General features: G+C 36.6%; 1 pseudogene; it reads right to left on the bottom strand.

Annotated features, from left to right (window-relative positions):
- Window positions 1-247: 247 nt before the first annotated feature.
- Window positions 248-10,254, bottom strand: part of LOC134757265 (programmed cell death 6-interacting protein-like) — a 28,157-nt pseudogene continuing 18,150 nt past the window's right edge.

Below are 10,254 nucleotides of genomic sequence, written 5' to 3'. Positions count from 1 at the left end.
TAGGAGGAGAGAGTAAAAGAAAGGGGAAAGTAGGAATTAGCTCCCTGATTGCCTCGTCTATAATAGCTGAGAGTAATGGGTTCATTTTAAATCTCAAAATTTGCCCATAATAGTAGGAAAACATTAAGTGGCACAAAGGCAAATATTAAGAAATATCCTGCCACAAAAATCAAATAGTTCAGGAGAAGTTGAGAAAGTGAAAATGGCATAGAGTCTAATTTAATTGCCACTCATTGTGGGGAACCATTAGGTATTATCTAAATAAATGGAGAAAAATATAAATGCAGGTAAAATTACAAAAATAACAACCAGAAAACGACATCTTTCTTATCAATAAAAATAAATTATCATTTAACAATATAAAATATTTAATAACAAATACTAAATTTTACAATACATATACAAGAAATACGCCAAAATCAAATAGAGCCAAATTTTTTTTAAATAAAATGGTCAACAAATACCAGACAAATGCTAACAAATGAATTATCAACCTATTTTTATTGTCTTCTCCTTGCTTATTTTTTTAAATTCCTTTTTAAAATTTTTAGATACTTTAAAATTACTTTTTATATTATTTTCTCTAATAATTCTAAACTTCTGGTTTTGTTTCTCGACATTTCTGCTGTTTCTATCACAATATCTATTTTCCTTGAGTGTTTTCTTGTTGGTGGTGTTCTTTTCTGGTTTTTATTTGTTTTGTTTGTTTTGGTTTTGATTGAAAGAAATACAACAATGGAAGCTCACACTACTGCAGGGTGCTTCTCCAGATTTTGCCTATCACTCATAATTCTACTTTTATTTACTTTTCAGATTCCTCAGTTGCTTATTGTACTTTTCATAGTTTTAGTTGTAATCAACATGTAAGATAGGCTACAGGGAGCTTATCCTGCCACAAAATACCAGAAATCCATCTTTTTTTTTGTTTCTTAAAAAAAGTCATTTTGAACTTGTAATTTGTAGGAAGGAACGCAGATTTAGAGGCATACATTTTCCATGACATGGAAAAATCACTTAACAATGTTAAGTCTCTATTTCAGCAAATACAGAAAAGATATGATTCACAGGACAAGAAAGCTGACAGTTAAGAACTTACATGCAAAGGCATTTCGACAAATAATATAATCCATCCTACTCCTAAGAGAGGAAAATTTGTATTAATGAAACTTCTACCAGGTATCACTTTCACCTCAGTTAATCCACAAACATTAAATCAGCAACATTTTGTGATAAACCATATCCAAAAGAGTTGGTTGATGAAATGTCATTAATAGAACAGCAGTTATCCATGATTCAGTAAAAATTCATCAATCACCCATACAACAAACTTAATTCCATCTTATACTAAGCACATACACTACACTGAAAACTGTCAACTGCTGATGATCTAAAAATGTCTCTTCTATGACCATGTGATCACAACGAAATAAAGAATACAGAAAATTCATAGATGGTCAGTTAAAAAAAAGCTTCCGTGAAGCAATAAACTTTCCTTAAAAATGCCAAAATAGTAACATAGACTGCATGATATAACACTCATTTTACTGACATAATCTATTGAGGCATTTTGTTAATCAAATACTTTCTTTCATATATACTTATAAATGTCATACCAGAATTACACATTTTCTAATGAAATACAAAAGCATAAAAGAATCGTATTCATAAGTTGATTTTAATCATTGCCTCGGTTCAATATTACAAACAAGTGTAATTATGGTACAAGTACAAAACAAATGGTGATTAAAGCATGTCAGAAAACAGATGTTCCTGCATACAGATGGACAATCCAATTAATACTTCTCAAATAGAAAACAGCTATTTACTCCTTACTAATGAATGATATAATTATTTATCATTAATGCAGCTTGGTTTTTTAATTTCTCCATGAAGAGCTTAAATATAATTTTCCTAAAGATGCATTTGGGCCGGGCGCCGAGGCTCAGGCCTGTAATCCCAGCACTTTGGAAGGCCAAGGCAGGCAGATCACGAGGTCAGGAGATCGAGACCATCCTGGCTAACATGGTGAAAACCCGTCTCTACTAAAAGTACAAAAAAATTAGCTAGGCATGGTGGCGGGCACTTGTAGTCCCAGCTATTTGAGAGGCTGAGGCAGGAGAATGGCGGGAACCTGGGAGGTGGAGCTTGCAGTGAGCTGAGATCGCGCCACTGCACTCCAGCCTGGGCGACAGAACGAGACTCCATCTCAAAAAAAAAAAAAAAAAAAGGAGTGACTTTGTTTCATAGATACAAATAAAACTGATGTGCCAAGTTTAATTTTACAAAATATACATGTATTAAGTTCTACTCTCAACTACAGATATTCTCCAATGTCATTTTTCTAATTGAATATAGGTTTAGTCCAGACATATGTTTTCTGTAATTTTTAAAACATAGATGTTATTAAATACATAAATTTCACCTGAATATTTTTAAGAAGTCCCTCCTGTTTCTTTAGAGATTCTTGGACTTTAGTTGTAAGACCTCCATAGACTCGATCTAGTTCAGTAACAGAAAGAGCTTCTTCATTTATCACACCATCTTCAGCCAGGGCTGTCAAAAACTTGCTTGTCATGTCAAAATTCACAGATTTCAAGTCATTCTCCAGACCCTCTCTTTCCTTCTTTACTTCATCAAGATTTGACAACAAGGATTTTAAGACATTTACAACCTAAACAATAAAAAAGACACTTTAGTTTAACTGAAAAAAAAAAAAGCCAATTTCAAGAAGGAAATAATATATAAAGGTTCATTCAGGCTGAGAGAGAGATGATTTCTCAGAGAGCCAAATATAAATTGAATGTCAGGTTTATATAGATAGACACTGTACCTTCAGTTGACTCATACTAAAACAAAAGCAGCATTAATAACAATAGCCAACAGCTACAATTTACTGAACTCTTATGTGTTAGGCACCATGCTAAACACTTCAGAAATATAATTTTATGTATTCCTTACAATACCCCATGGGGTATATATATTTATGACCTGTATTCCAAAGATAGGGATAATGAGTCTCAGAAAAATTAAGTGACATGGTTATACAGTTACTAAGGGGCAGAGGTGAAATTTGAGACCTGAGTCTGACTAGTTCCAAAACCAATCTCTTAGCCACTCTACTCCCTCCCAATCATGGCTGTGAAGCAAGGGAAGGTATGATTTTGCTAGGTAAGTAGATATCCTATTTTGCCTAGAGAGACTGAGAGATAGAGATATAGAGAAATAGAGGTGAAGATAGAAATAGAGATAGTTATGAAGCAAGCATGGTAGATGGAGAAAGAAATAGAGAAAGACACAGATATAAAGGTATATACCACATTTATTTTATACACCGGGAGAGGAAAAGGAAAGAGGGTTCTTGTGCCTCTCTTCATAGCATTAAGAGTTTTAGGCCAGATGTAGAGGTTCATACCTGCAATCCCAGCACTTTAGGAGGATCACCTGAGCCTAGGAGTTCGAGACCAGCCTAGGCAACAAAGTGAGACCCCCCATTTCTACATTAAAAAAAATCAGTTGGCTGCAATGGTGTGCACCTGCAGTCACAGCTACTCCAGAGGCTGAGGCAGGAGGACTGCTTCAGCCCAGGGGGTCAAGGCTGCAGTGAGCCATGATCACGCCACTGCACTCCAGCCTGGGTGACGGAGAGAAACCCTGTCTCAAAACAAAATACAAAAACAAAACAGAGATTTATCTCTTGTATTCAGTCAAGACACTCTCTGACCTGTACCCACCTGATTCATAAATACCCCTTTATATTCATAGTGTTCAAGTGCCTCCTAATGAGCACTTTCAAGCTGCCCCTTTCACTCATCTCTTCATACTTTGCTAGGACCACCAAGAACATCAACCCAATCTCCCTATTCTGCTTGCCCCAATGATGCTTATAGAAAGAAAACCGGGGGAAAGACAAAGGAAGAAGAGGACATCATGAGCCCTGTCTCCACCCCCGTCTTTCTCATTACAGCAGCAAGTCCAGTTCCCATGATCCCCCTACCAACTGCCTGTTTCTAAAAATTCCTATCCTACTCTTTCTTCCACAGTCTTAGTTAACTCCTTGACAGGAACGTCCAAAGTAACATCCCTTTGTGAAGACCAGAGACTCGAGGTTTCTGCTAAATGTAGGCGAATTTCCTTTTTGGCCTCGTTTACATCCATATCTTCTGAACATCCTAATTTTAAAATGGAAGGAAAGGAAAGGAAGAGAAGGGGGAGGGGGAGAAGAGAGGAAGGAAGGGGGAAGGGAAGGAGAAAGGGAGGGAGAGAAAGAAGAGGGTACAGGGGAGAAGGCTGTGGAAAGAGAAAGAAATATGATTCCTAGAGTCTAGAAAGCACCAAACCACAGAAACTCTAAAAGGAAGGAGGAGGAGAAAGAATCACACGTGGGTGGATATGACAAAGTCTGTTTAAAGACCTAGTAGAACTTGATATCAGATGATGTGAATAAAAGTTTCCTTCCAAGTGACTTCCAGGACATATTATTAAATGAGAAAAAAAAGGGTACAAAAGCATATATAGTGTGCTGCAATTTGAGTAAGACAGAAGGAAAATCAGAAAATAAATATACACATACATAATATGTACATATGTATACATATGTATGCATAATTTTTGGGGGGGTTGGGTTTTTTGTTTGTTGTTGTTCTTGCAAAAAGAAAATCAGTAAGGACAAACCAGAAACTAACAGATATGGTTACTTACAGGAAGTATACAGGAAAGAAGTAGAAGGAAAAGGAATGAGGCTTACTCTGCATGTACCTTTTGAATCATGAACATTTTTTACACACTCAAAAAACAAGATTAAGTCAAAACTTGAATATGGAAACAAATGAACTAATGGTCTATCAAAGTGAAATGTAATTACACAGAAAAAACGTAATTACATAGAAAATTAAAAACACTTCAACTCTGACTATACTCCCTTAGAGACCATAATGGGCTTAGTGACTGTGCAATCAAGGACAGGTTACTACTTAGAAAACTCAATTTTCGCAGCTGCAAAATGGGCATAATAGTACCTATTTCAGGACTGTTGTGAAGACTGAGATAATCTATATAAAGTGCTCAACATAACTTCTAACAAAGGGTAAGTATTCAATCATATTACCTAGATTAGGAAGAAAAGCTAACCGCAACTTCCATGGTATCCAACCAGACTGATACAGAAGCTTTCTAACCAGACTGATACAGAGGGCCAAATAGTTAACAAATCCTGTGATATTCAAAAATGCAATAATTCTAACTTTCTGGGGAAAAAAATGCCATTTCAAACAACGAATTTATGAACAAACTTGTGGACTACCACACAAAGATAGAGATCCCTTATATTATGAACATCTTTTTAAAAAAATTCATATGCAGTACACTAGTTTAACATATTTCAGATTATACAACACTCGCCTCATTTTAACAGAGTAAATGAAGTAGAAAATGAATTAAACTGCTTCCACAAATGAATGACCACGATAATAAGAAAACCACTGCCTAAATTTTCTTATAAATTCAAATTTGAGGTTTAACATGTTATCAAAGTATATAAATAATTAGAATCCTAGCATATTTATTTCTTATACACAGCTCCAGCTATCTTTCAACTGCAATTAAATGTGTCCCTTTATTAAGTTAAGGCTGCCAGCGATGATCACTCAAACAAATACTTTTTGTTTTGGGTACCATTCTAGATGCTATGGACACAACTACTAACAAAAACAGTCTTTTCCTTCATTTGGGGACCAGAGAGGATTAAATAAATATGCAAGGGGAGGATTAAACAAATACACAAAAATAGAATAATGTGGGTAGACAATGACAAAGATGGAGAAGAGGTGACATCTGAGACTAATGAAAAAGAGGAAATAGCCACGGAAATGGGAAGAAAGCCCTGAACAGAAGGAAACGCAAATGTCTAACAGTCCTGTGGCAGGCACAAGCTTGGCAGGATCAAAGGAAAGAAGAAAAGGCCACTCTGGCTGAAGCATAGTAAACAAAAGGCAGACAGGAGATGAGGTCAAACAGAATGGCAGGAACGGCATCACCTAGGTTGTCAATACTTTGTCTTTCAGATTAGGAACTTTCAAACTTTTTTGGTAAAGGACCAAACAGAAAATATTTTTGCCTCAGTAGGCCACAGTCTCTGTTCCAACTCTTTAACTCTGCTTTGTAGTATGAAAGACAATGTGCAAATGAATGAGCGCAGCTATGTTTCAACAAAAATGTATTAACACTGAAATCTGAATTTTATATAATGCCCACATATTAAAACATTCGTTTGACTTTTTTTTTAGCCATTTAAAAAATGAAGTAGAAAGTAGAGTTTTATATTTAAAAAATGTAAAACTCATTCCTGGCTCCCAGGCCATACAAAGAGAAGAGGCAGAGGATTTGGCCCACAAGCCACAGGTTCCTGACCCGAGTTTTAGATTTAGAACCCTCCGTGGCATTTAACAGCACCAAGTACAATATGAGACATAAGAAATGCCCTCAATGGGCCGGGCGCGGTGGCTCATGCCTGTAATCCCAGCACTTTGGGAGGCCAAGGCAGGCGGATCATGAGGTCAAGAGATCGAGACCATCCCGGCCAACATGGTGAAACCCCGTCTCTACTAAAAATACAAAAATTAGCTGGGCATAGTAGCGCATGCCTACAGTCCCAGCTACTCGGGAGGCTGAGGCAGGAGAATTGTTTGAACCCAGGAGGCAGAGGTTGCAGTGAGCCAAGATTGCACCACTGCACTCCAGCCTGGGTGACAGAGCAAGACTCCGTCCCCCTCCCCCCGCCCCAAAAAAAAGAAAGAAAGAAATGCCCTCAATGAAATCTTCTATTTTACTTTTATAACCTTGTCATTTTATTTTCAGAAAAGGCAAATAAGCAACAACGTCTACAGCAAGGAATGCAGAAACTTGATACATTTACCCTACACTAAAGGTAACCTAGAGGAGTTTTTGTCTCTTTATGTTAGGGACCAAGGTACTCAGCACAGTTCTGGAATAGTAGGCCTTCAGAAAACACTTGGTGAGTAAATAAATAAACAGATTCCAGCCATTCTCAACATGTCTATAAACTTTCTGTCATGAGAAATCAGGAGTAAAAGCTGTGTTTGCAGATCCTCCACTAGTCTGTGAATCCAAAAAAGACACTCCTCTGGGAGGGCACACAGTTTTAAACAGTTCTCTTTACGCTCTACCTCTAAGGAGATAAAGGGGTTTTTTTTTTTAAAGGTACCCCCTCCGTTACTCCCAGCAGATGTAACACTTTGAGTATAATTGAACATCATCCTTGTGCAAAAAAATAGATGTTCCTTCCTCTGGCTAGACTCAGCCCCATATACATTAGGGCCAAGGCTTGGCCAGCCAACCACAGACCAGACTTCAGGCCACAGTAGATCATAGGCAACCAATCACAAGCAGTGATCCTAGGTATTTAATACAAAAATCTTTAAATACAAATGACCACTAGTCTGCAAAATTTTTCAGAGTATCTCAATATCTAAAACCAGATGCCCAAAGAGACTGAAAATAAGTAACTAGAAAGTAGGCTACTTCACAATAAAAGAAAAAACAGCCCTACCATCAAACTTGGACTTTTTAATAAAACATGTACATTGCATCACTCTAATCAGCAATCAAAAAACTGAGTTTTTATCATAAAAATTCTGGCTAAAATGCATCATCAACTATTATGACAACCATCTGAAATAGCTCTGATAAACCTGATGCTTGCCATATTTGATTAAGGCACAAGACAAACGAATATATAGAGAGTACTGAAATTTTTGTGGTTACCCCATCAAGAAATCTAGCTTCCAAAAAATTACTTCATATTGACTATAAAAATTCCTTTCTCCTGTGTAACACAAGTAAGGATTAATAAAACTGATAACAACTGAATAAAATATCAACAAATCAGTGCATACCAATGCAGATTTTGCTTAGCACAAACCATTTTTACTTTTCTACTGAAAGCAGAAGAATCAAAGGACAAAAGCCACATAATTCTAAGTCATGTACAAGACACCAAAAAGAATACGAAGAGAGTACTAAACAGAGATCTTTTTCTAAAATAAAAAAGGTACCAGAATGTATTGCTCTTCCAAGGGTCTACAGTTTCTTCTTCGGGTTCTTTGTTGCTCGCAAGTTAATCTTCTGACCACCTCCCTTTTCTCCGCTATGTCCTCAAAGCAACAACTCACATTCCCTGTCCCACTGGGTTCCCCCATTAGATTCAGGTTCAATGCACATTCAACTACGTAGCCTTCTCTTCCCTTTGAGAGGTGCCCAGTACCTGTGCATTTACCCTACACTAAAGGTAACCCAGAGCAGTTTTTTGTCTCTTTATGTTAGGGACCAAGGTGCTCAGCACTGTTCTGGAATAGGAGGCCTTCAAACACTTGGTGAATAAATAAATAAACAGATTCCAGCCATTCTCAACATGTCTATAAACCTTCTGTCATGAGAAATGAGGGGTAAAAGCTGTGTTTGCAGATCCTCTGTACCTCGGATAACTCTCTAGACACAGCCACTACTCAGCCCTTCTCCGATCCTACACGTTTACTTTTTCTGCCTATCCACTCTGTTCTCATAATGTGCCAATCTCTTAAGAAGCCTCTGAAGAGAACTACTCCAAATTACTGAAATTTAAGTACTTCATCTAAATCCTCATAACATACTTCCTATACTTTCCCTGTGACATTTTTAAACTTCTTCCCTATATTACAGTCATCCTTGTACATGACTAATATTCCACAATGGATCATAAATTGAGGGTAAAGCCTGTGTATAATTTGTATGTTAATTTTCCAATGTACCTACCATAGTGCCTTACACAGAGCAGATATCCAGTAGGTCTTGGAATACATATATGAAATATATAAAATGCTTCTGTGGAAAGACAAATAAGAAACAAAACTCATACTTTTCAGAACTTACTATCCCAGGAAATTCACTTTTTTCAAGAAGTTTTCAGCAGTATTTCTTGCCCTTTGGCTTGTTTTCCTGTGCAGAGATTCGGGACCTCTATCTTTTCCTACTAACTTACCCTACCTCCCCGTGATAGGCCATTAAATTATACTTGCACTTTCTCTTAGGACTTTCCAGATCAGATGCCCTACTATTCAATTTTCTCTTTCCTGTCATCAGTAGAAACACCATGATGGTGCTATCCATTTATTAACATGCACACCTTGTCAATCTTCCTTTGAAAGGTAGTCCCGGTGAAATAAGGTGGAAGGGAGTATAGAACAATATAAGAAATAAAGAATTTGTGTATCTGGCCATACCCAGTCCTTTCATTTCAGTAAATTTCTATACTTCCAAGCTTCTCTCTTTTATAAAACCCAAATTAAATACTGTTGACCTATGAAGTATCTAAAATTTAGTTCAAAAAGGGGCATTCAATAAATGGAAGTTACTATTACAGGATAGTTAATATTAGTACAATTTCCTATTACACAGTCTATATACTACTTTAAATATAACACCAATTTAGTTCTGCATTTTTTTAAAGATGACAATAAGGAATTGGCAGTTCATTATATAAAATGGCTTGAATGTGGTTTTCTTAAGCAGATGACAACCCACATCAAAGTGCCCTTCTCACCTCACTGCCCTGCATGGTCTTTGCTGGATTAGCAGAAGGGATGGCAGCATTCAGCTCAGGCTCTGGCTTACACAAAAGCACGATGGGGTCACGATGAGATGGGTAACATTCTTTCACTTGTCCATCTGTTTGCATAGCTTTATCTAAAACTGTTCTGAAGCTGGTTCCCTCTGGGAGAAAATAAAAGTTTGCAGAGCACAGAAGTGATTCTAACAGCAACGTGTATGGGCTGGTTATATGTTGAGTTCTAGTCTCCAACTTTACTTATCTTCCCCTTCTCTAGACCCCAATTCACTTAATCATAAAAACAGCTCCTAACACTCTTTGTGTTCTCGTTTTTGGAAAGATGACAAAATCACTTATAAAATCAAAAGCATAGCTATACCTTAAAATACATTTGGTGGTTACTATCTGCCAAATAAAAGCTAATTAATATTAATCTTTTCCTACAACTCATGAATGTAGGAAGAAATCATTCTCTCCAAAAATTGGTCCATTTATTTTAAAAGTATTCCTCTCTCAAAAGAGCAATGTGACTTAAAAAAAAAGATTTTTAGAAAAATCTCAATAATACACAAACTTTTTACAAAGACAAATAAAACTAATCTCCAGCCACCATGAAGACAGCATTTATCTCAGCAAGCACAAAATCTTCATAATCA

Source organism: Gorilla gorilla, chromosome 16 (assembly GCF_029281585.2).
Source record: "Gorilla gorilla gorilla isolate KB3781 chromosome 16, NHGRI_mGorGor1-v2.1_pri, whole genome shotgun sequence".
In the NCBI taxonomy this organism is placed as follows: Eukaryota; Metazoa; Chordata; class Mammalia; order Primates; family Hominidae; genus Gorilla; species Gorilla gorilla.
Note: the sequence above shows the minus strand (reverse complement) of the source record. Positions and strands in the feature narration are given on the sequence as shown.